Source organism: Acinonyx jubatus, chromosome E4 (genome assembly GCF_027475565.1).
Source record: "Acinonyx jubatus isolate Ajub_Pintada_27869175 chromosome E4, VMU_Ajub_asm_v1.0, whole genome shotgun sequence".
Lineage (NCBI taxonomy): Eukaryota > Metazoa > Chordata > Mammalia > Carnivora > Felidae > Acinonyx > Acinonyx jubatus.
In genome coordinates, this window is record NC_069395.1 from 47,091,696 (window position 1) to 47,115,137 (window position 23,442).

The window sequence follows — 23,442 nt, forward strand, 5'->3', positions numbered from 1 at the left end:
CCTTCAGCTGAGGAGATATGCTGGCGCTGTTAGGACTTCCTCCTGGAGGAAGCCTGCAACCAATGACTAATTGATGTAGGGCTACAAAGGGCTGCCTTATCTCAGGATGGGCTGATTGATGCTTTTCCTGCCCAAAGTTCTCCCAAGGATCAGGCTGAGGTAAGAGTACAGTTAAACCCACTTTTTGTGTAGCTTCTCTCCTTTATTGTTTGTCTAAGAGTACTCCTTCAACGTATTACTTACATGGGGCACTTAGGTAGCACAGTTGGGTAAGTGTTCAACTCTTGATTTTGGCTCAGGTCATGATCTCAGGGTTTGTGAGTTCCAGCCCCGAGTCAGACTGCGCTGACAGCATGAGCCTTAGAATTCTCTCTCTCCCTCTCTCTGCCCCTCCCCCGCTCATGCACTCTATCTCTCTCAAAAATACCAACTAAAAATTTGAAAAAATAAATTACTTATGTAAGAACCTTCATCTCAGTCTCTCTCCCTAGAGAACCTGACCTAAGGCAGATACCAAAATGCATAAGACTGGATTGTTTTAGAGGTTACAAACTAGTAAAAGAAAAGAACACCTATAAGATGACAAATGCCAAAAATTATGTTTATACAAATTGCTGTGAGGGTGATTCATTAAAAACAGGTTAATTAGGGGGGACACCTGGGTGGCTCAGTTAAGTGTCCGACATCAGCTGGGGTCATGATCTCATGGTCTGTGAGTTTGAGCCCCACATTGGGCTCTGTACCAACAGCTCAGAGCCTGGAGCCTGCTTTGGATTCTGTGTCTCCCTCTCTCTCTGCCCCTCCCCCACTCATGCTCTGTCTCTCTCTGTCTCAAAAATGAATGTTAAAAAAAAATTTAAGGGGTTAATTAGGGAAACTTTCATGGAGAACTGGAATTTAGATTAATTCTTAAAAGGTAAGTAGAATTCCAAGTAGGATTTAGGGACAAGTATTTCTCTACTGGAGCAAGCTTAATACCTCCTTGTCGATTCCGTATCCCTCTATACATCTTAATATCACTTTAGGATTTGTTTTGGCATCAACCCACTGACCTGTATTAAGTTCATGAACTCTAAACCCTTAGAATATTTTGACAAGTAATTTTCTTTATATGTTGCAACAAGTTAAATCTAATTAGATGAAATTTAATGGTCATGAATGAAGAACCCTATACCGGAATCCAATAAACCAATAATGCAGTGGAAAAGAAGTATGACATCAAGGTTTTAGGGTAGACATTGTCTAGAATATCTAAGGAAAAATGACTTGAGAGCAGGGATGGGAGTGTGACTAGAAACAGTGTCTTGAATCCACTGATAAGACGTTTATTCAGATTCTTCTATATACTAGGTGTTAATTCGGGAACCACTTAACACACAGGCGGTAGAGCTGTTTAAAGCTATTGGCTTCAAATATCTCAGTCTGGAATGAAAATATATATCCTATATGTTGCCACTCTCCCTTCCAGAATACTTAACTGACCTAGCCATTGAACCATCCTTCTTCCTGATGAATCTGGACGAAGTTGTAGATTCCTGCTGGGTACCGCCCCAGGTCATTCATACCCATTGATTAGAATTGGCAGGAATTGAAAACCACTACCAGGTTTCTTGTGGAAGAGGAATTACATACTGTGCAGCTGTAAATAGGGGGAAAGTTTCTACCAGTTATGGAATGGAATACAATCATGATGTGAATAAATTCCTTGTCACTGGAGTTATCCACCTATTCACAGAACATGAGTTCAAGAGATTCATTTGCTAGATGCAGTGGGGGACAGTTTAGGTGGACTCATGCCTCTTTCCAACTCAGAGTATATAAAGCTGTAGCTCTGTTGGCACTTTAATCAGGATGTTTGTTCATCTCTGAAGAGAAATTTCATAGATCAGGGGAGCCTGGGTGGCTCAGTCAGTCAAGCGTCCGACTTCGGCTCAGGTCATGATCTCACGATTCATGGGTTCGAGCCCCGCATCAGGCTCTGTGCTGACAGCCTGGAGCCTGTTTCAGATTCTGTGTCTCCCTCTCTCTCTGCCCCTCCCCCACTCACGCTCTGTCTCCTTCTGTCTCAAAAATAAACATTAAAAAAAATTTTTTTAAATAAAAAAATTAATTAAAAAATTTCATAGACCAGATACCTGGTTGGAAGGAGAGATTTTAGGCAGAGTTCTAACCATTACCATGTGTGCTGAACCCCACCATGTAAGTTATTGTCCGTACCTTAACAAAGTGACTTTTAATAACCTTCCCTTTCTCCGTTTTAGCCTGAGCTAATTTCCTCTGTTCCCCCACACTACACTGAGTGAAGATGCAAAGCAGATAGTAAATATAATGACTAGATATTAAAAATATTATTGAAAAAAGAAGCTAAATGTAGCATGGCTTATGAAGCTCTTCATATCCACACAAACTTCTAGGCTGATTTCTGACCACTCTTTGCCTGCCCCAGCTGAATGAACTTCGCGTGTGCTTTCTCATACTCCGATCCTTAATTGCATTTTTCTCATTAACAATTCCTTTGGACAACTTTTTTCTTCTGGATTGTTCTTCTAGATCCAGTGGAAATATTCTTTTCAGTGAAGCCTCAAAGTCACCTTTGCAGAGTTAAGCATGACCCTCTGTGCTCCCACCCCTGTGCCTTTAGATCAGCCTTATGTTCTCTGTTTCCACCAAAGAAACAGCAAACCCATCCCAGGCCCAGTTTCCGATTTTCATCAGCCAACCTCTTGTTTCATTAATTTCTGGCTTAAGTACTAGCATTTATGTCATGCTCACTAAGGCCAAGTGCTATACTAAGCCCTGTCAAGCATCAAAGGAAACGGTGGTAACATTAATCAGCTCTAGGAGAATAAGGTTAATAGAACAATCATATATTTATTTTAAACAAAAACAGAAAAAAGGGCAAAGTCTCTGATAGGAGACACATTGGAATATACCCTCTGTTGACTAGAGCACAGGAGTCTAGTGGCTCAGTGTCCTTACAAGTGTCCCCGAAGCAAGTTTCATCAGCCCCCCAATCCAGCCTTCATGCTGCTACAGAGCCTCCTTTCCAAAATGCAAATGTGATTGTCATCCTCCCGTTGAAATCTTTTCAAGGCTTCCTCATTCAGTCCAGGAAAGCAACACTACAGAGACACCTAGAGCTTGGGGCTGTCTGGTTTCCACCTACATCTTTAGCCTTCCTTTCCCCTCTCTCTCCCATCACACCCCTATGCCTCTCGCAATCTGCATTCCGTTCACCAGTCTGCTTCATTCTATCTCGCAGCCCCCCCCCACCCCCCGCCTTTATATTTACTGGTCACTCCATCAGCAATGCCTTTCCCATGAAAACATATCTTCATTGGGAGTCCTAGAAACATCACCTCCTCTGTTGGGTACCTTCCTCACTTCTTGAGGCCGACTGAGGAATTCAATTCTATGTTCCCATTTGCTTTATAATACTGGAATTACAACTTTGGTGAGGATACATTCCCTATGCTCCTGGAACAGGACCTGGCACACAATTTTTAATGCTTTTTGAGAAGAGTTTGACAAGAGTGTTTTAAATTAGTGACATGTTTGGGGCAGGAAAGAAAGGGGGATTCTAGCCTCAATCTGTTTCCATGGTATAATCTGAGTATATGGAGGGTATAAACAAGTAAACCTAATAGTCTTTGTCACTGTCATGGATTCCTGTGGGAGAACAGGCCTCTCCCAGTGTCCAAGCCTGCACCTACACAAAGGACCTTATCACCCTGAACACACACATCTTGGCACTTAAAACCTCAGTCGTGGGGCCCGGGGTGAGGGAGAACTACAATGAGAGACACCTGGGAGCCCTGGTTCGTGGAAGGCAGCAAGTCCACATGGGACCTAATGGGACCCTAATGGGACCAGATGTGAGGCGCTGCCTCAGAATCTTCCAGGTGTGAGCTCCCTCAACATTAGATTCAATGTGGGTGGTTGGGTCTGAGCCCTAGTTACACAGGCCCGGGAGGGTCCACGCTGCCTACTGCATCTAAACAGGGACAGAATGCACAGCACCTGCAGGGGCACTTCAGGGTACTCAGATCTGGGACAGAGTCTAAGTCTGGAGAGGCCAGTTCAAAGGAACAGCTCTTAGGGGACAAGACATATACCTAATTGCAAGCCCAGTAACTGGGGAATATTCTCCCTGAAGGAACAGATCAAGGCAATTCTGTCTTGCAGAGGGGCAGGGGGAGGGAAGGAGAGACTAAGTACTCTAACAAGAAACACGTGGGAGTGCTGGTTGTGGGCAAATCCCAGGACCCCATCAGGCAGGAATGCGCTGTCGGCATCCTCATAGAGATATTTGGGGAAGTGGATCCCTCCACCTTACAGGCTTTGTAGGGAGTTGAGGCCCAGCACAGGAACCCCACGATCTGGTAAAGGGAAGCATAATGCACATGCACAACAGTTCAGGGTAGCCAGGGACTTGGATCAGGAAAGCCAGAGCAAGGGACAGGAATGACCAAGTAAGTCACAGGAGCAGGACCTTCAGAGACCAAGGCATATGCCCAGTTCCAAGACCTAACCTACACAAATGCCCATATTCCATGCTAGCAGAGCTCAAGAACACTGGATTGCTTGGCAAGGGTGTGGCCAGGCAGACTGGGTGGGAAACCCTCTAATAAAGCCTATGTGGACGCCATGGTAGCTGAAAAGCCTAGGACCCTATCAGGCAAGTCCAAATGGGGACTCACTGTTGCTCACGTGTAGCTGCTGCCTCAGGGTGATTTGGGGGTGTGGGTCCCCTGGGTGCTAGAGCCTGTGTAGGTTGTCAGGGCCAGGCCCCAACTCTACAAACCTGGGAGGCCCAAGCTGAACTCAGGCTGGCTGATTGGGTGTGAACTACACGTATGTTTGCAACATAGTTCAGGGAAACCAAAAGCCCAAACCAGGTCACTAGTCTTTAGAAGCTGGGTCACAGGATGGGGATCTTGGAGACATGAGGCGTCTGCCTCTTTTCAAGCACTGATCTACACAAATGTACACATTCCCTCTGGAGGCAGGATTGGAGGTTACTGGCTTGCCTTGTCAGGATGGAGCCAAGCAGACTGGCTCGGGTACCACCTAATAAGAGAAGCCTGGGAGAATCGGTTGCTGGAAAAATCCAGAACCTCTTCAGGCAGCGAGTCCAGATAAGGAGTGACTGTCACTAATGTGCAGCTTTTGCCTCACAGTGATTTTCAGGGGTGGGATCCCTCCACACTGGCCTATGCAGGTCACATGGCACCGGCTCCACTATACAAGCCTGACTGAAGGGGACAAACTGCACACTAGTGCAGGGCAGTTCAGGGTACATGGGACCCACAAGGGCACAAGGAGAGGCTGGGTCTCTGAAGGGGTTCTTGGAGACAAGGCATATATGCACTTGAAACCTCTAACTACCACATGGAAAATATCCCCCATACATGCAGAACTTGAAGTTCCTCAACTACCTTGTCAGGGGTGGGCCAGGAGGTCTACCCTGGGATCCACCAACCGGGGACACCTGGGAGGCTTGCTTGCTGGGGAAGCCCAGGCCCACTTCAGGCAGCCAGTTCAAATGGGAACTGACCAAGGCCAGTTCAAGCAGCTGTCTTGAAATGACTTGGCGGGGGTGCAGGGCACTCTCCAGCTTGAAAGCTATGAAGGTTTTGGGGCAAAGTCCAGGTGAAGACAGTACAGACTGCCCATGCGTGGCGGTGCAGGTCAAGAAAGCCAGGAACCTGCAACAGAGCAGCTGTACGGGGAGGCTGGGGCACAAGAGTGGGCGCTACTGGGGCTACCGGCATCTGCCCACTTCCAAGCCCTGCCCTGCACAAATGTGCATGTTCTTCCCGAAGGTAAATCTGCAGGAGTCTGGACTCCCCAGCCAGGGTATCCTTCACTGACAATGGGAGACCTGATTGCTGGTAAGCCCAGAACCCCATCAGGCAGCCAGTCCACATGGGAACTAACCATCTTGTTTCAAATGGAGCCTCGAATAAACTTCACCGGAGCGAGTTCCTTCCACTCTGATTACTTTTCAGCTGCGCGAGCCTGGAGTGCCCTCTACAGGCCAAAGCCGGGGGACGAGGTGAGGAATGCGCATGTGCGGGCTGCGCTGGTGAGGGTTGTCGCGGGGGGTCTGGAAGAAGACAGCTGTAGGGAGAGGCCTGATCACAGGAGCGAGTTCTTTGGGGTACCTGGCATCTACTTCATTCCAAGCATCATCCTCCGAAAATGCACATATTCCCTCTGAAGCAGAGCCAGAGGAAATTGCACTGCCTTGCCATCATCTGGCTCAGCAGACTGGCTGGGGTATCTATCCTTCAGTAAGACATATCTAGGAGCCTTGATTGCTATGGAAGCCGGCCCAAATTGGGACTATCACTATTCTAAAGCTACTTCCTCAGAAGGATTTTCGGGGGTGGGCTCCATATGCCCAAAAGGCTATGCAGGCGTTTGGGAACAGGAAAGAACTCCACACACAGGCCTGAAGGATCCCAGCTGCCCAAGGCTGGCCGGCAAGTGCCTACTTAACGCATGTGCATGCGGCAAAGGTCAGACGAGCTAGGGACCTGTTACAAGTAAAGTGTCTGGGGAGGCCTGGTCCCAGGAGCAGACTGACAGGGGATATAAGGCATCTGCCTAATTCCAAGCCGTAATCCACACAAATGTGCATATTCTCCCTGAAAGTAAAGCTGGAGGTGTATGGACTACCCAGCCAAGACAGGATGACCAGGCTGCTGGGATATCCCACACTGAGACATCTGAGAGCCCAGATTACGGGTAAGTCCGGGGCCCCATTAGGCAGTTGCTCCAAATAGACTGGACTGTTGCCAGGTTAAAGCAGCGACCTCACAAAGATGTGGGGTAGGGGGGGCTATTGCGCTGGAGGCTATGCAGTTGACTCCGGACTGACCCCGATCCACACACCCGGAGGGCCCTGAATGCCCTGCCTTTCAGGGAGGGCTGGTTTTATAGGATAGGCTAGCCTTCATTTAGCGACACCTTAGCAATCCTAGTTCCTAGGGATGTACCCCATTAGGCAGCAAGCCCACCTAAAGACCCATTTGTACCTGTTGGTTCAGGACTCTATTCAGCAGGTGTGATCCCTCCATGCCTGAGGCTATGTAGGTGTTTGGGGCCAGGCCAGAGTTTCACTGGCAGCCTTGATCGCTGCTGAAGTCTGGGACCCCAGCAGAGAGGGAGACTGACTGTCGCCAACTTCAGCTGATGCTTCAGAGTGATTTTTGGAGGGGTGGGCACTCTCTACCCTTGAGACAAGGTGGTACTTTTTTTTTGATGTTTATTTCTGAGAGAGAGAAAGAGAGCACAAGCAGGGGAGGGGCAGAGAGAGAGGGAGACACAGAATCCTAAGCAGGCTCCAGGCTCTGAGCTAGCAGCACAGAACCCAGCACTGGGGCTTGAACTCATGAACTTCGAGATCATGACCTGAACCAAAGTTGGATCCACCCAGGCACCCCAAGGGGGTACTAGTTTGGCCCTAGCTCCACAGGCCTGAAGGGGCCTGGCTACCAAGGGCAGATGACCGGATATATATGGCTTGTGCAAACTGTCCCAGTCAGGCCAGCCAGGTCCTTGAAAGAGGCAAGTGTTGCAAGAGGCTGGTTCATAGGAGTGGGGCCCTTAGCAGTGCAAAATGCCAGACAGATTGCAAGGCCAAACTACCCATTGTGGAGTGGTCGCCCTAAAGAGAGAGCTGGAGGTATTTTACATGCCTTGGGCCAAGTGGGCAGGAAACTGTATCCTCCATTAGGAGCCACGTAGGAGTCCAGGTTCCTAAAGAAGCCCAGAACCCAGCAAAAGCAAATCCACATGGGGATTGTTGCCCATTGGCAGCTGCCACCTCAGAGGGATTTTTGGAAGGTGGGCTTCCTCCACGCTGCAGGTTATACCTGTGGCCAGAGTTTCTAAGCTTTGGGGGTCCATCTTTTCAAGGATGGTTTACAGGTTCTCACTGCACATGTGCAAGCAGGGCAATGTTGGGCAAGGATGGGTCACAGGATGGGGCTCTTGGAGATACTGATTGTCATCTGCCTAATTCCAAGCATTAATCTCTACAAATATTCACCCTGAAGACAGAGTTAGAGAAGTCTGAGCTGTCTCGCCAGGGCTGGATCCAGCGGGCTGGTCAGAGTGTTCATTACTAACAGACATCTGGGAGCCTTGGTTACAGGTAAACTCGGGACCCCTGCAGTCAGCCAGTCCAAATGGGGACTGGTTGTTGCAAGTTTAAAGCTGTTATTTCACAATGATGTTGGGGAGATTGGACTCCCCACTCTGCACTGGAGGCTATGTATTTGGTTGGGGACTCATCTGAGCTCCATAGCACTAGGGTATCCAGCCATCCAAGGATGGCTGATGGGGTGCATACTGCCCGTGTATGGGCTGCTGCAGGTCTGGGCAAGCAGGGACCTGAAGTGGGCCATGTCCAGAGAATCTAGGTTCCCAGAGTGATTTGTTGGGGGGACAACAGCATCTGCCTTTTTCCAAACTCGAACCTACACCAATGTACACATGGGGACCAAGAGCAGGCTACCCCAAAATATGCCACTTTGGCGTACTATTTTGAATTAAAGTTACTTCAGAAACAGCCAATGGAATAAGGACACCCAGATTCCCCTTTGTCTCCTGAAAGCAGGAAATAAATCACCCATGTCAATGGTACCCTCCTGTACCAAAAAGCAAAGAGACCCCCTTATTATCAGAGACCGGGTTGATTTGTAACCCTCCTAAGGGTTTCTCAGTTATCATTTTAAAACCAGCCCCCATACACAGAGGACAGGTAGAGATCACAGAAAGAAGCAGGCAACTCTAGGTAGGTGGCAGTTTTAATAAGCAAAGAAAACATATAGAGGCGTGTCTTAGGTAGCAGCAAGAGGAAAGGGTCCTCCCACCTGCCTGCCAATCTTAAAAGTTTATAAGGAGGCCTTAACTGGGTTCAGTCACATATACAGTACAGGTCTTCTCAACACATCACTATCTCAAGGCTCTGTCTTGGAGCAGCCTCTGGGAACAGGAAAGGCAAGTGTAACCCACATTCCAAGGACAGAAGAGGGGGGTTAGGAGCCTCCAAGAGCCCAGTCCAACCTATAGGTCAATCAGTGGTCATGTCGTTTTGATGACATTCCTCAGCAGACAAGTAATTCGTGGCTGAAGAAGTATGTGTGTGTATATGTATGTATGTGTATGTATGTGTGTGTGCATATATATATATATATATATATATATATATATATATATACACATACACACACCTTTTTACTTTTAGTAATTTACTACTCCAGCCCAAATTCTGTTTAGAATTCCTTACTAATTCAAGTTCCCACATGTAAGTTTCATTACTATCTTTCTGCTGTCAATTCTACTTTTTCTACAGCCCATTTCTCAACGATTTCTTATTTCTTTGTCTAAAAAGTATAAAAGCTGCCAGTCTTTGTTGTTTCTTTGGGTCTCAATTTAAATATTGGACCTCTGTCCACAGCTAATTAAATTTGTTGTTTCTCCTGTTAATCTGTCTCCTGTCAATTTAATTCTTAGACTAGCTAGAAGAACCTTGAAAGGTAGAGAAATATTTCTCCTCTCCAAAAGTTGCTGTAGTCGGCAGAATAAACTTCTCTGGCTGGACACTGCTGCAGCTGAGAGACCCTGGGACATCTTCCAAAAACCAGAAGAAGGTAGGAATCTTTACTATGTCAGTACTCACCCAATCCCCATCCCCACCAGCTCTCTGCCTGAAGAATCTCGTGGAGAAAGAGTACGGAGAGTCCTTTTTCTCTCTCTTTCTAAATTTAGATCATCAGGAGAAAATATTCATGGAACCAGTTCCTTGGGCTTGGCAACTCTTATAAATTTGGTAAAGTACTCTTGCTCTGAATGATTCATTTCTTCCCAGAGATGGTCACTGTTTTTCTTTGTCTTTTGTGTCATTTGTCATAACAAGGAATTACCATAGGGAGGAAACGCAGACATAGGCCTCATTAGCCTGCTGTTCCAGCCAGCCTCACAGACTGATGATTTCAAGGTTCTCATCAGACTAGTGTCTGTTTAAACAAACTTTGCTGTGGGTCCTCTATGTACAGTCTTGATGAGGTTTTCCTTTAATCTTGTTCTGTGTCCTAAGAGCTTGGCTTTATTACCAGGGAGAATGTTCTCTGGTCTTCACCAGCCACAGGGTACAATTACCTGGGTGGACGTTGATCAAATAGACTGGGGTTGCAAGATGTGCACTTACTAGCAGCACTCTCTTGGTCCAGACATGCCAGCTCATGCCAGACATGTTTGTTATAAGAAGTCCCAGCCAGGAGGGACCTTTGTCATCTTACCCCTCATTGCTTGTTAGTGCTGGAAAAGTCCCATTGTAGCAGTGCCTGCCTGGTGTCACAGATTAGCAGGTCTGTGACTAGAGACGCTGCATATTTTCACAGGAAACTGGAGATACTGTTGTCGCCACACCATCCTTACTACCCGTGTGATAAAGGCCTTTTCCTTAGTAGGATTCCATCTGTCGGTGGCCAGATAGATGATAGATCCTTTAAATTGGCCAAATTTGAAAGAAAAAAGGAATTCTTCCTAGAGTGCTCAGTTGTCTTATTAATGGAAAGGCTATTAATAAGAAAAGTAAAGTTTCATTCAGTTTTTACATATGAGACCCACAGCAGAGTTTGTCTAAACAGCTGCCAGATTGACAAGAATCACGAACATGCCCGTCTGTGAGGCTGGCTCGAAAAGCAAGCTGACAGGGCCAATGCCTGCATTCTTTCCCTGTAACAATTCCTTTACTAATATAAAGGCTATACTTAGGGACTCCTTTGACATGTGAAAGAACAGAAATTAGATGTAAGCCAAAGCTTACCATCCATCTCCAACATAAAATCTCTTTCTTGCAATCTGGCACCATCTGCTTGTTTTAACTTTCACTACATGATTTACACAGGGCAAAAGTGAATTCTTTCTCTTTCCCTTAAAGTTATAAATCTTTTGAACTGTAAACACATCCCACAGTCACTTGAGACTGAAGAAGAAAAAAAAGTAAAGAGACCTTTTTAAAAACCAAACTGCCAAAAGGCCTCTTGTACCCAAACTCCAGCACAGCCTCCTTAAGATTACTTACGGGGGCAAATACAAATCTTAGAAATCTTCTCCACAAATAGTAAAAGACTTTAGCCATCTGAGCGAGTATACTTAATTTATTCCAATTGTTATTTATAAACTAGTGAGTTTTATATTGTTTTAAAGCAAGCTATAAGATCTCTGTGTTTGACTAGATGTATTTGAACGCACGTATGTTAGAGATATGGTATTTTCCTACCTTCAGGTGGTATTACCATAATAAATTTGTAAAAGAGCTCTGTTTAATTGGCTTAAAGAAAATTAAGTGCTTATATAAATTTGGCTTTCAAAAAAATTCTCCAAAATAAAATAGAAATTTAATCCAAATGAATCTCAGGTTTATGTGATCTGGAAAATAATTGATATTAAAGCTAATTTAAGTTTACTTGTTTAATTAAAATAGACATGTCTTTGGAGTTATCAGCATTAAATATAATACTTTTATCCTACCCAGGTTTACTAAGCAAATAACTTCATGTTATCCCTATTACAAAATTTGTCAGCAAAAGTAACAGAATGCTAACTGATTTTGTTTAATGTGTTGTGAAGTTTTTGTGGGTGATCAAAACATAATTGTTGGGAGCAAATGTTTTAGATAAAGTAAGTGGAATAATAGTTTATAGATAATCTTTTTAGCAACAACTATATTTTATTCTATACATGCCTAAGAATAGCTCCAAAATCATGTTTGATAACATGAAACTTCAAAGTTTTGCTAAGTTAAGTGATAAGTTAAATTTATTGAATATCTACATAAGTTCTAAATAAGATAAAATAATGAAACATTAATTATTGAATATAGGTTTATCCACTATTACAAAGAAACTAAAGCTAAAATGTGGGTCTGTTAGTAAACATGTTTTTTTGCTTTATTAAAAGATTTACTGTGAATAAACATTTCTAGAAATTATGAAATGTTTTCATAAATTTACCAATAAAAAATGCTGGTATAATAAACAGTTCACAATTGCTACTACTTAGATTTCATTAGACATTAAAGTTTCTACTGGCTAAAAATTCCAAAGAATATTTATGGGTAAAGCCACTAGAAATAAGGAAAACTCTCCATATGTAAGTAGGATGTATGTTTTCAGTAGAAGAAAGTATGGGAAATACATTTTTCTTGAGGGAAAAGAAAGTAATTTTGTCTTAGAGGTTAGAAAAGAGGGAAAACATGGGACAAAATCTAGATGCAAAAAAGGAAGCTGTAAAAGATTTCTAGAAAAGGAATCTTTGCAAAGGAGTTTTATGAGTGGTCAGGCTGGCTAAGATTGGAATAAATTTAAGTAAATGAGTTTTAATATTCAAAAGTACACTGGTGCAAAGTGAAAATTGGGTTTACTCTTTGTTAAAAGAACAGTTTTCTTAAATTATTGGGTTCCTCTTGATAAAGGATTGTAAACAGGTTTTTTTGTTTTGTTTTTTACCTTTTTAAATTATCTGCCTAGAAAACAAAGACTATGTTTTAACAAAATAATCTCTCATGCTTCATGGTATCCTTACCATCAGGTCTTTGATTACTTTAGAAAACTGAGTCATCTTAATATTAAAAGATCTAAGTTTTGCTCACAATTAGGTAAACTTCTGCACTTGCCTTTGAAATCTTTTATTGTCATTTTGGTTAAATAAATAATGTTTCATAATGTTCTGTGATCAGGTTTAATCAAGTGTTCAAATTTGGGTATTTTTTGATAGACTTTCCAAAATCAAATTCTAAAATGAAGTCTTTTGACAACAAACTAACTTTGAGGTTTTATAAAGGGTCCCTGGAACAATTAAAAGGATTTGTTCTCCTCATTAAAAAAAGAGATATTAAACTAATTAGGTCTATTGGGTATGTTAAATCACATGGGAAGCATTGTCAAATAAGTGATGCTGAACCTTCTTTGATTATATTTGTGTAAATATATGTTGTTGAAATAAGTGTTCTAGAAAGTATATCAAACTCCTAAGAATCTGGTATGTCCTGATACGTTATTTCTTATAATTTTAATTATCTAATTATCTTCTTTTTGTGTGACAGAAATAACCAAATTTCCTGGTCAATTGCACTGTAATGAACTTGAATCAGATCCTTAACCATGGCCATTACTAAGTCTTGTATCATTTACAGACAGTTTTATTTGGATGCTTTTGCAAAGGTGTTCCTGAAGAAATGTTTCATCTTCAAGGAGAGTCATGAAAAAGACAAAAATATAGGTGTCTCATAATTTAAATATCACAAAACTGAAGTTGGTAAAAACTTCCAGAATTAATGGGAAAAACAGGATGAAGCAAAACAAGAATTACTTGGGACAAAATAAATTGAAGAGAATGATTATGATTTTTATGACTTTTTGTTTGAAACATTACTAAGTTTTAAAAAAATTTTTTTCCAGATTTAAGGAAAAAATTTTTAAACTGCTATACAGTAGCTTGGTAAATTACACCTTTGTAAGCAGAACTGAAACATTTATCTTTTTCTCCCTACCTGATCCCTCCAGAATTCAATTCAGAAACAGTATCCTTATATTTTCATGACAATATATGTATTGCATACATTCAGTAAGAATCTGCTCTTCTTGCAACAGGATACAATTAGATAACTGGTTATATTAACAAGGCTTTGAGAGGAATGTCATATTTGAGAGAAACATGCATGGACTCAGATATGACCGGACAGCTTTAAGGAACTAAGGTTGGCTTTTTTGGAGCCAAATAAAGCCCCTGGGAAAACAGCCTGACACCCTGCTTTACAGGGTTCCCAGAAGCCTTACCAGGTAAGTAAAGGCCATTTCCTGGCAGGGGCAAGAACCCAAGGATATTTTGAGGACCATGAAAAGAGGGAGTAACACGAATCTATAGGTATTGCAGATAAAGACTGACAGCTGTGTTTCTTAGTCTTGAGAGACTGTTGACGTTTCCCTATGAAAAGTTCCAGCAAAAATTTTTAGAAGTGTTTATGACCAAATGCTGTTCTTGCTGCAAATAATCAGATCAAGTTTACTAAAACTAAACTTATTTTATAAATAAGACTTTATGTGGCTAATTTTGAAAATAGGGTGACTTCAGAGAGAAAAATTATGTTTCAGTAACACAGCTCTGTAGGTATTATATCATGGTTCTTTTGTCTTTGAGGTTTTGTTTCTTACCTGTAAACTGGACTAGATCCCAGATTCTAGTTTCCTCCATAGTATGGCTACAACTCTCCAAAATAACATTTCTAATTTTCTCCCATCCTTTTGACTTGGAATCATCGAGAACCAAAACTTCCCTTTTTCCTGAAGCTCTGCAAACCGAATAGGAATGACTTTATATAAACTTCAAGAAAATCACCACAGCAGCCCATATATAATTTTCATGCCTGCTGCTCTATGGGCCACTCCAAAAGATCACCAGAGACATTCACACTACAAACCAGGAAACTCTGTCAGATTGTCACTGCCTGCTCTCCATCTGAAGATGCTTTGAGCCTGCTATCTATGCAGGTGTTTCTCCACAGGCCTGGAGGTCCATGGCTGCCCAAAGTTGGCAAACTAGGTGGGTACTGAGTATGCATGGCCATGTGGGTCAGCTGAGGTAGAGACCTGAAACAGAGCAAGTGTTGGAAGACTCTTGGTTATGGGAATGGGTTTTTGGGGAGTTCATGCCACCCGCTTAATTCCAAGCCCTAAGCTACACAAATGTACATACTCCCTCTGAAGATAATGCTGAAGGATTCTGGACTGCCTTATGAAGACTTGGTCAGGCAGACTGGCTGGGGCATCCAACATTAAGAGACACCTAGGGGCCTTAATTGCAGCAGAAGCTTGGGACCTTATGAGGCAGTCATTTCACATGGGGCTGGACTGTTGCCCATTCAGTGGATGCTTCAAAGCAATTTTGAGGATTGGGTTTTCTCTATCCTGGAAGGAGTGAAGATTTGGGGGATGGGAGTGGACCCTACCTCCATAGCTTGGAGGCCTGCCCAAGAGCACCTGAAGGGGGGCATACTGTAGATGTGTGGGCCATGCAGGTGAGGGTAGTTGGGGACCTAGAATAGAGCAAATGTCAGGAGAGAGTGGGGCACAGGAGGGGGCTCTTGAGTGTGTAAAACATCAGTCTAATCAGAAGGACTGTGATTACTAGGACTAGGACTATCAGAAGGTCCATAGACCCACTATGGAATATTTCCCCTGAAGGAGGTGGTGTGGGTATACAACTGCTTTTCCAAGAAATAGAAAACAAGACAGGGTATCTGCTATCGGGAAATTCCTGGGAGCCCATGTTTCCTAGAGAAGTCCTGGACCCATCAGATAGCAAGTCCACATGGGGAGCGACTATTACCCATTTATAGCTTTCAGCTCAGATTCATTTTTGGAAGGTGAGGTCTCTCCATGCTGGAGGCTATGTGGTGGAGGTGGTTTGTATCTGGTTGGAGGTCCACAGGCTTGGAGAACTGGGTCTACACATGGGTGGCTTCTGAGTGATATGTACTGCTCATGTGCGGGCCATGCAGAACAAGGTAGTTGGGGGACTGAAACAGAGTGAGCATCAAAGACAGAGTCACAGAAGCACTCTATTGAGGTTACCTGGCAAATGCCTAAGTTGAAGTCTTATTCCACACAAATGGGCTTATTCCCCCTGATGGCAAACCAAGACTAATTGGACTGTCTTGCCAGGGTGCGGCAAGGTGGGATGGCCAGGGCACCCTTTAGTAACAAACACCTGGGAACCTTGATTGTTGGAGAAGTTCTGGACCTCATCAGGCAACCAGTACAAATGGAGACAGTTTGTCAACAATTTATAGCTGCTGCCTGAAAAAGATTTGCAAGGAGAAAGCTCTCCACCTTACGAATTTTCAGAAGAATGGGCATTGCCCAAGTTCCACAGACCTGTCAGCACTCTCTACCAAATTCTGGCTGACAAGGTACAAACAACACATACATGGGAGGTGCAGGTCAAGGTAACCAGGGACATGGAACAGGACAGTGTCCTGCAGGGTTGGAGATGGACCCTAGATCCACAGGCTTGGAGGGTCACAGTTGGCCAAGAACAGTTGGTAGGGTTCTAACTCTCATGCCCAGCATTGGAGGTCAGGCTATCCAGGGACCTGGAACAGGGCAATGGTGGGAAAGGCTGGGACACAAACTTGGGGGACTATTGGAAGTACCTGGCATCTACCTAATTCCAAGCCTTAACCTATGCAAATGCCCATATTTCCACTGAAGGTAGAGCTAGAGAAATCTGAACTGCTTGACCATGGCTGGATTGGGCAGGCTGGCCCAGGTGTCCCCCAAAAAGAGACAGCTGGGAACCTTGATTGCTGCAGAAACCCAAGATCACCCAAAATAGTAAGTACCTATGGAGACCGTCACTCATTTTGATGGTCCCCTCAGAGTAATCTTTGGAAGGTGGGCTTCCTCCATCATTGAGGCAATGCAGTTGTTGGAGATGGATCCTAGATCCACAGGCTTGGATGGCCCCAGCTGGCCAAGAGCACTTGGTGGGTTCTAGCTGCTCATGCCTAGTGTCAGGGTAGCCAGGGACCTGGGAACAGGGCAATGGAAGGCAAGGTTAAGTCACAGGAACAGGCTACTGGCAGTACCTGTCATCTGCCTAATTCCAAGTCCAGCTCCAAGTGCAAAGGTGCAAGTCTCATGTTCCTAGAGCACATTGCTAAGGGTGACAGTGCTGGTGTTGAGAGACAAGATGATCATCCTCGAGGGGTGACTGCACAGCTCTGGCCACCGTAGGTAGAAGTGTTGTCTTTACCAGGCAGGAGCTAATTGCCCCATGGTCCTCAGAGAGCTATTTTACATCAGAAAAGCGTAGCCTTGTGCAGACTGAGCACTCTCTTCTCATCCTCAGAAATGCTCTGTATTTGCAGTCTCGTGGCCCCTTGCCACAGTTCCTTCTTCATACATTTTTATTAATAAGCCCCCAGCAAGGCCCCTCATGAGCTGAGCTATCGAGTTCTTATGGGTGAGGACAGATGAACTAACATCTTGACACCACTTACTTCATTCTTATATCAAAACAACTTTCTAACCAACTTTTTTTTTTATGTTTGTCATAAACAAATGGATTTGAAATCATATTAAACCAACACGCAACATCCACCCTATGATTCCAAACCCTTCCCACATTAGTTAATACTAAGGACCTAATAGCCAGTACAAATCTAAGTTCACAAAAATATCATCACACCTTGTGATTCTACATCACTTACAGTCTTAATCACAAACACTCATTCATCTTTTGGGAGTATTTTTATTTGACATGCATCCTTTTACACCATAGTTTAATAGCCAGTTTAAGCAACCATATTCCCATATAATAAGTATAACAACACTTTAGCATGGTTCCATATCCTATTGCCAAATTACCAAAACTTAACTTTCTTAAACCACTCTGTTTAACTTTATTGACAGATATGTTTCTAAATAAAGATCACTTTTATAAAGCTTCAGGTGGTGCAAGTTTGCATAACACTATCAAGTACATGTTCAATTTCCATAACACTAGAATTCAAGGCTATCATCATTTTAGGGAATGTGTGTTTCTGTTCTTTTCAGTTCCTGCCAGGCTCTTTTGACTTCATTAGTTTCATCTTCCAAGTGTGGCTTTACTTAAGTTTTCTTTTTTTTTTTTTTAAGTGTATTTATTTATTTTGAGAGAGAAGGTGCACGCATGCAAGTTGGGAGGAGTAGAGAGAGAGGGAGAGAATCCCAAGCAGGCTGTCAGTGCAGAGCCAGATGCAGTTCTCAAACCCACAAACCGTGAGATCATGACCCGAGCCGAAGTCGGACCCTTGACTGACTAAGCCACCCAGGTGCCCCTTTACTTAAGTTTTCTAATGTAGAATTTGCATTTATTAGATTACTTTTGTTACATTTACACTTATGACATTTATTAGGTTTTAGCAGGTTCAATGTGAAATATTTCTCTGGTTATTTTAATAGTTCCTTTATCTTCCATTGACCACAAACGACATCTTTTTCTCTTCTATTGTCAGATTCGCTTTTACACATCCCATCATGTTGTGTTCCTTGCCTTTCCCTTGACTCCAATAGGTTAGAGTAAGAGAGAGAATACTATTCTGGTCCAGTTTCCTTCTGGTTAAGGAGGTGTCAGGGCCACAGTCATTGATACCTGTACTGTAGGTGTATCCACAGTCTGGTAGAATAAAGGTATTTTGGTTCTGTTCCAACAACACATCCTTAGCAACAGGTTTTCCTTCTATTATAACGGGGTTTTCTGTGGCCTCCACTCTCCCTTTTGATATTGCAGAATCACAAAAGTGGGGTAACCCATGTCATACTTCCTCCTTTAAGTGTGAATATTCATTTTACAGTTGCCCAAGGAATCACAGCCATTAGGATGTGTGATATCTACTTGACTTCTGGTTGGGTTGTGTGTTACCTCAGATGACAGGCATTGCCCTGAGATTATAGGTTTTCTAAGAGTATTCCCCGCACCAACCAAATCTTAACTGCAACACTGACAACCTACAGTTAGAGAAACATCTTTAAAATAGTTTCTTACTGGCGTGCCTGGGTGGCTCAGTTGGTTGAGCATCTGACTTTGGCTCAGCTCATGATCTCACAGTTCATGAGTTTGAGCCCTGCATTGGGCTCTGTGCTGACAGCTCAGAGCCTGGAACCTGTTTCGGATTCTGTGTCTCCACCTCTCTCTGCCCCTCCCCATCTCACAATCTGTCACTCTCTCTTTCTCAAAAATAAACATTTTTTAAAATGTGCTAAGGAAGAAGGCATGATGTGGAACTTCTACTTACCCTACAACCCAACTGCCTCTGGCTCCACTGAAAGGTGTCATGGCTTGCTCAAGCAAAAGCTTAGGTTGCTTGCTAACAATCTAGATAGCAAAGCTTGGACTAAATAAAACACAATGTCTAAAGCATAGCTATCTATGGAAAGGATGGAAAGACTCCTATTGAATTCATATTGCAGTGTGCATTCCAGCAAGAGTGCACAAGCGTTCCTTTTTCTTCACATCCTTGCCAACACTTGTTTCTTGAGTTTTGTTATGTTTTTTTTTTTTTATTTTAGCCATTCTGACAGTTCTGAGGTGTTATTTCAGTTTTGATTTTCGTTTCCATGATGATGAATGATGAACATCTCTTCATGTGTCTGTTGGCCATCTGTATATCCACTTTGGAGAAAAGTTTGTTCATATCTTCCACCAACTTTTAATTCGATTTCTTGTTTTTTAGGTGTTGAGTCATATAAGTTCTTCATTTATTTGGATACTAACCTGTTATCGGATGTGTCATTTGCAAATATCTTATCCCAATCAGTAGGTTGTCTTTACTTCTGTTGATAGTTTCCTTCACTGTGCAGAGGGTTTTATTTTGATATAGTCCTAATAGTTTATTTTGCTTTAATTTCCCTTACCTCAAGAGACAGATCTAGAAAAATATTGCTATAGGTGCTGTCAGAGAAATTACAACCTGTGCTCTCTTCTAGGATTTTTATGGTTTCAGGTCTCATATTTAGGTCTTTAATCTATGTTGAGTTTCTTTTTGTGTATGGTGTGAGAAACTGGTCTGATTTTGTTCTTTTGACTGTAGCTGTACAGTTTTCCCAACACCATTTGTTGAAGAGACTGTCCTTTTCCCACTGTATATTCTTGCCTCTTTTGTTGAAGATTAATTGACCATATAATTGTGGGGTTGTTTCTGGGCTTTCTAACCTATTCCACTGATGTATGTGTCTATTTTTGTACCAGTACCATACTGTTTTGATTATTACAGATTTGTAGTATATCTTAAAATCTATAATTGTGATACCTACAGCTTTGTTTTGTTTTTCAAGATTGTTTTGGCTATTTGGGGTTTTTTTTTTTTTTTTTTGGTTTCACACAAATTTAGCATTATTCTAGTTGTGTAGAAAATGCTGTTGGCATTTTGATAGGGATTGCATTAAATATGTATATTGCTTTGGGTAGCATAGACATTTTAATAATATTTGTTCTTCCAATCAATGAGCATGGAGTATTTTTCCATTTGTTTGTGTCTTTAATTCCTTTCATCAGTGTGTTACAGTTTGCAGAGTACAGGTCTTTTACTTCCTTGGTTATTTCTAGGTATTTTATTATTTATTATTTGTGGTGCAGTTATAAATGGGATTATTTTATTAATTTCTCTTGCTGTTGCTTCATTATTAGTGTATAGAGATGCAGTGGATTTCTGTACATTGATTTTTGTATCCTGCGACTTTACTGAATTCATTTATCAGTTCTAGTAGGTTTTTTTGGTGGATTCTTTCAGGCTTTCTATATATAGTATCCTGTCATCTGAAAATAGTGAAAGTTTAGCTTCTTACTTACCAATTTGGAGACCTTTTATTCCTTTTTCTTGTCTGATTGCTGTGGCTGGGACTTTTACTACTATGTTGAATAAAAATAATGAGATGGACATCCTTTTCTTATTCCTGATATTAAGGGGAAAGCTCTCAGTTTTCACCACTGAGTATAACATTAGCTGTGGGATTTTTTTCTTATATGGTTTTTATTATGTTGAGGTATGTTCCCTCTAAACCCACTTTATTAAGGGTTTTTATCATGAATGAATGTTGTATTTTGGCAAATTCCTTTTTTTCCCATCTATTGAAATAATTATATGGTTTTTATCCATTCTCTTATTGATATGATTGCATCACAGTGATTGATTTTCTGAATATTGAACCACCCTTGCATCCTAGGAATAAATCCCACTTGATTATGGTGAATGATTTTTTTTAACATATTGTTGGATTCAGTTTGCTAATATTTTGTTGAGGATTTTTGCATCTGTGTTTATCAGAGATATTGGCCTGTAGTTTTTTGGGGGGTTTTTTTGTTTGTTTGTTTGTTTTTGTAGCATCTTTATCTAGTTTTGGTATCAGGTTAATGCAGTCCTCATACAATGAATTTGGAAGTTTTCTATTTTTTGGAATAATTTGGGAATAACAGGTATCTTCTTTAAATGTTTGGTAGAATTCACCTATGAAGCCACCTGGACTTTTATTTTGGGGGAGTTTTTTGATTATTGATTCAATTTCATTGCTAATAATAGGTCTGTTCAAATTTTCTACTTCTTCTTGGTTCAATTTTGGAAGGTTATCTGTTTCTAGGAATTTATCCATTTTTTTCTAGGTTGTCTGGTTTGTGGGCATATAATTTTTCAAAATATTCTCTTAGAATCTTTTGTATTTCTGTGGTGTCAGTCATTTCTCTTTCATTTGTGATTTTGTTTTTTTTAGTTCTCTCTTTGATGAGTCTGGCTTAAGGTTTATCAATTTTTTTCTATATATATTTTCAAAGAACAAACTCCTGGTTTCATTGATCTGTTCTATTGTGGGGTTTTGTTGTTGTTGTTGTTGATGTTGTTGTTGTTGTTTCAGTTTCTTTTTTGTTTCTTTCTAATCTTTATTTCCTTCCCTCTATTGGTTTTGGATTTTGTTTGTTCTTTTTCTAAATTCTTTAGGTGTAAGGCTAGGTTGTTTGAGATTTGTCTTCCTTCTTGAGGTAGTCCTATATTGTTACAAACTTCCCTCTTGGAACAACTTTTGCTGCATCCCAAAGATTTTGGACCATTGTGTTTTCATTTTCATTTTCATTTGTCTCCATGTATTTTTTTTATTTCCCCTTTGATTTCTTGTTTGATCCATTCTTTGTTTAGTAGCCTTTTATTTAACCTCATGTTTGTGCTCTTTCCAAAATCTTCTTATTGCTGATTTCTAGTTTCATAATGCTGTGGTCGTAAAAGATACATGGAATGACTGATCTTTTTGAATTTGTTGAGATTTAACTTGTAGGCTAATATGTGATCTATTCTGGACAGTGTCCTATGTGCACTTGAAAGTGTGTTCTGCTTTAGGATGAAATGTTCTGAATATATCTGTTAAATCCATCTGGTCCAATGTGTCATTCAAAGCCACTGTTTCCTTGTTGATTTTCTGTATGAATAATCTGGCCATTGATGTAAGTGGGGTCTTAAAGTCCCTTACTATTATTGTATTACTTTCAAGTACTTCCATTGTGTTTGTTATTAACTGCTTTAAATATTTGGGTACTATCATGTTGGGTGTGTAAATATTAACAAGTGTTTCATCTTCCTGTTGGATTATCCCATTTATTACTATATAATGTCCTTTGTCTCTTGTTAATGTTTGTTTTAAAGTCCATTTGTTTTTTGGGGGGTCTTTTGGGGTTTTTTTTTAATATGAAATTTATTGTCAAATTGGTTTCCATACAACACCAAGTGCTCATCTCAAAAAGTGTCCTCCTCAATACCCATCACCCACCCTCCCCACCCCTCCCACCCCCCATCAACCCTCAGTTCTCAGTTTTTAAGAGTCTCTTATGCTTTGGCTTTCTCCCTCTCTAATGTCTTTTTTTTCCTTCCCCTCCCCCATAGATTTCTGTTAAGTTTCTCAGGATCCACATAAGAGTGAAACCATATGGTATCTGTCTTTCTCTGTATGACGTATTCCACTTAACATAACACTCTCCAGTTCCATCCACATTGCTACAAAAGGCCATATTTCATTCTCATTGCCATGTAGTATTCCATTGTGTATATAAACCACAATTTCTTTATCCATTCATCAGTTGATGGACATTTAGGCTCTTTCCATAATTTGGCTATTGTTGAGAGTGCTGCTATAAACATTGGGTTACAAGTGCCCCTATGCATCAGCACTCCTGTATCCCTTGGGTAAATTCCTAGCAGTGCTATTGCTGGGTCATAGGGTAGGTCTATTTTTAATTTTTTGAGGAACCTCCAAATTGTTTGCCAGAGTGGCTGCACCAGTTTGCATTCCCACCAACAGTGCAAGAGGGTTCCCGTTCTCCACATCCTCTCCAGCATCTATAGTCTCCTGATTGGTTCATTTTGGCCACTCTGACTGGCGTGAGGTGATATCTCAGTGTGATTTTGATTTGTGTTTCCCTGATGAGGAGCAACGTTGAGCATCTTTTCATGTGCCTGTTGGCCATCCTGATGTCTTCTTTAGAGAAGTGTCTATTCATATTTTCTGCCCATTTCTTCACTGGATTATTTGCTTTTTGGGTGTGGAGTTTGGTGAGCTCTTTATAGATTTTGGATACTAGCCCTTTGTCCGATATGTCATTTGCAAATATCTTTTCCCATTCCGTCGGTTGCCTTTTAGCTTTGTTGATTGTTTCCTTTGCTGTGCAGAAGCTTTTTGTCTTCATGTGGTCCCAGTAGTTCATTTTTGCTTTTAATTCCCTTGCCCTTGGGGATGTGTCAAGTAAGAAATTGCTGTGGCTGAGGTCAGAGAGGTTTTTTCCTGCTTTCTCCTCTAGGGTTTTGATGGTTTCCAGTCTCACATTCAGGTCCTTTATCCATTTTGAGTT

At 41.9% G+C, this 23,442-nt stretch overlaps 1 protein-coding gene across 3 annotated transcripts in view; it reads left to right on the plus strand.

Moving 5' to 3' along the window:
* The first annotated feature begins 6,064 nt into the window (after window positions 1–6,064).
* The window catches only part of LOC106977942 (uncharacterized), a 57,679-nt gene continuing 40,301 nt past the window's right edge, over window positions 6,065–23,442 (plus strand). For 2 of the 3 annotated variants that reach the window (XR_008293027.1, XR_008293026.1), the window contains exons 1-4: window positions 6,065–6,753; window positions 9,529–9,665; window positions 9,784–14,619; window positions 16,290–16,412. The gene's annotated coding sequence lies outside the window, so the exon portion shown is untranslated. The remainder of the gene's footprint in view (window positions 6,754–9,528; window positions 9,666–9,783; window positions 14,620–16,289; window positions 16,413–23,442) is intronic. The other variant, XR_008293025.1, reaches the window with a different exon arrangement.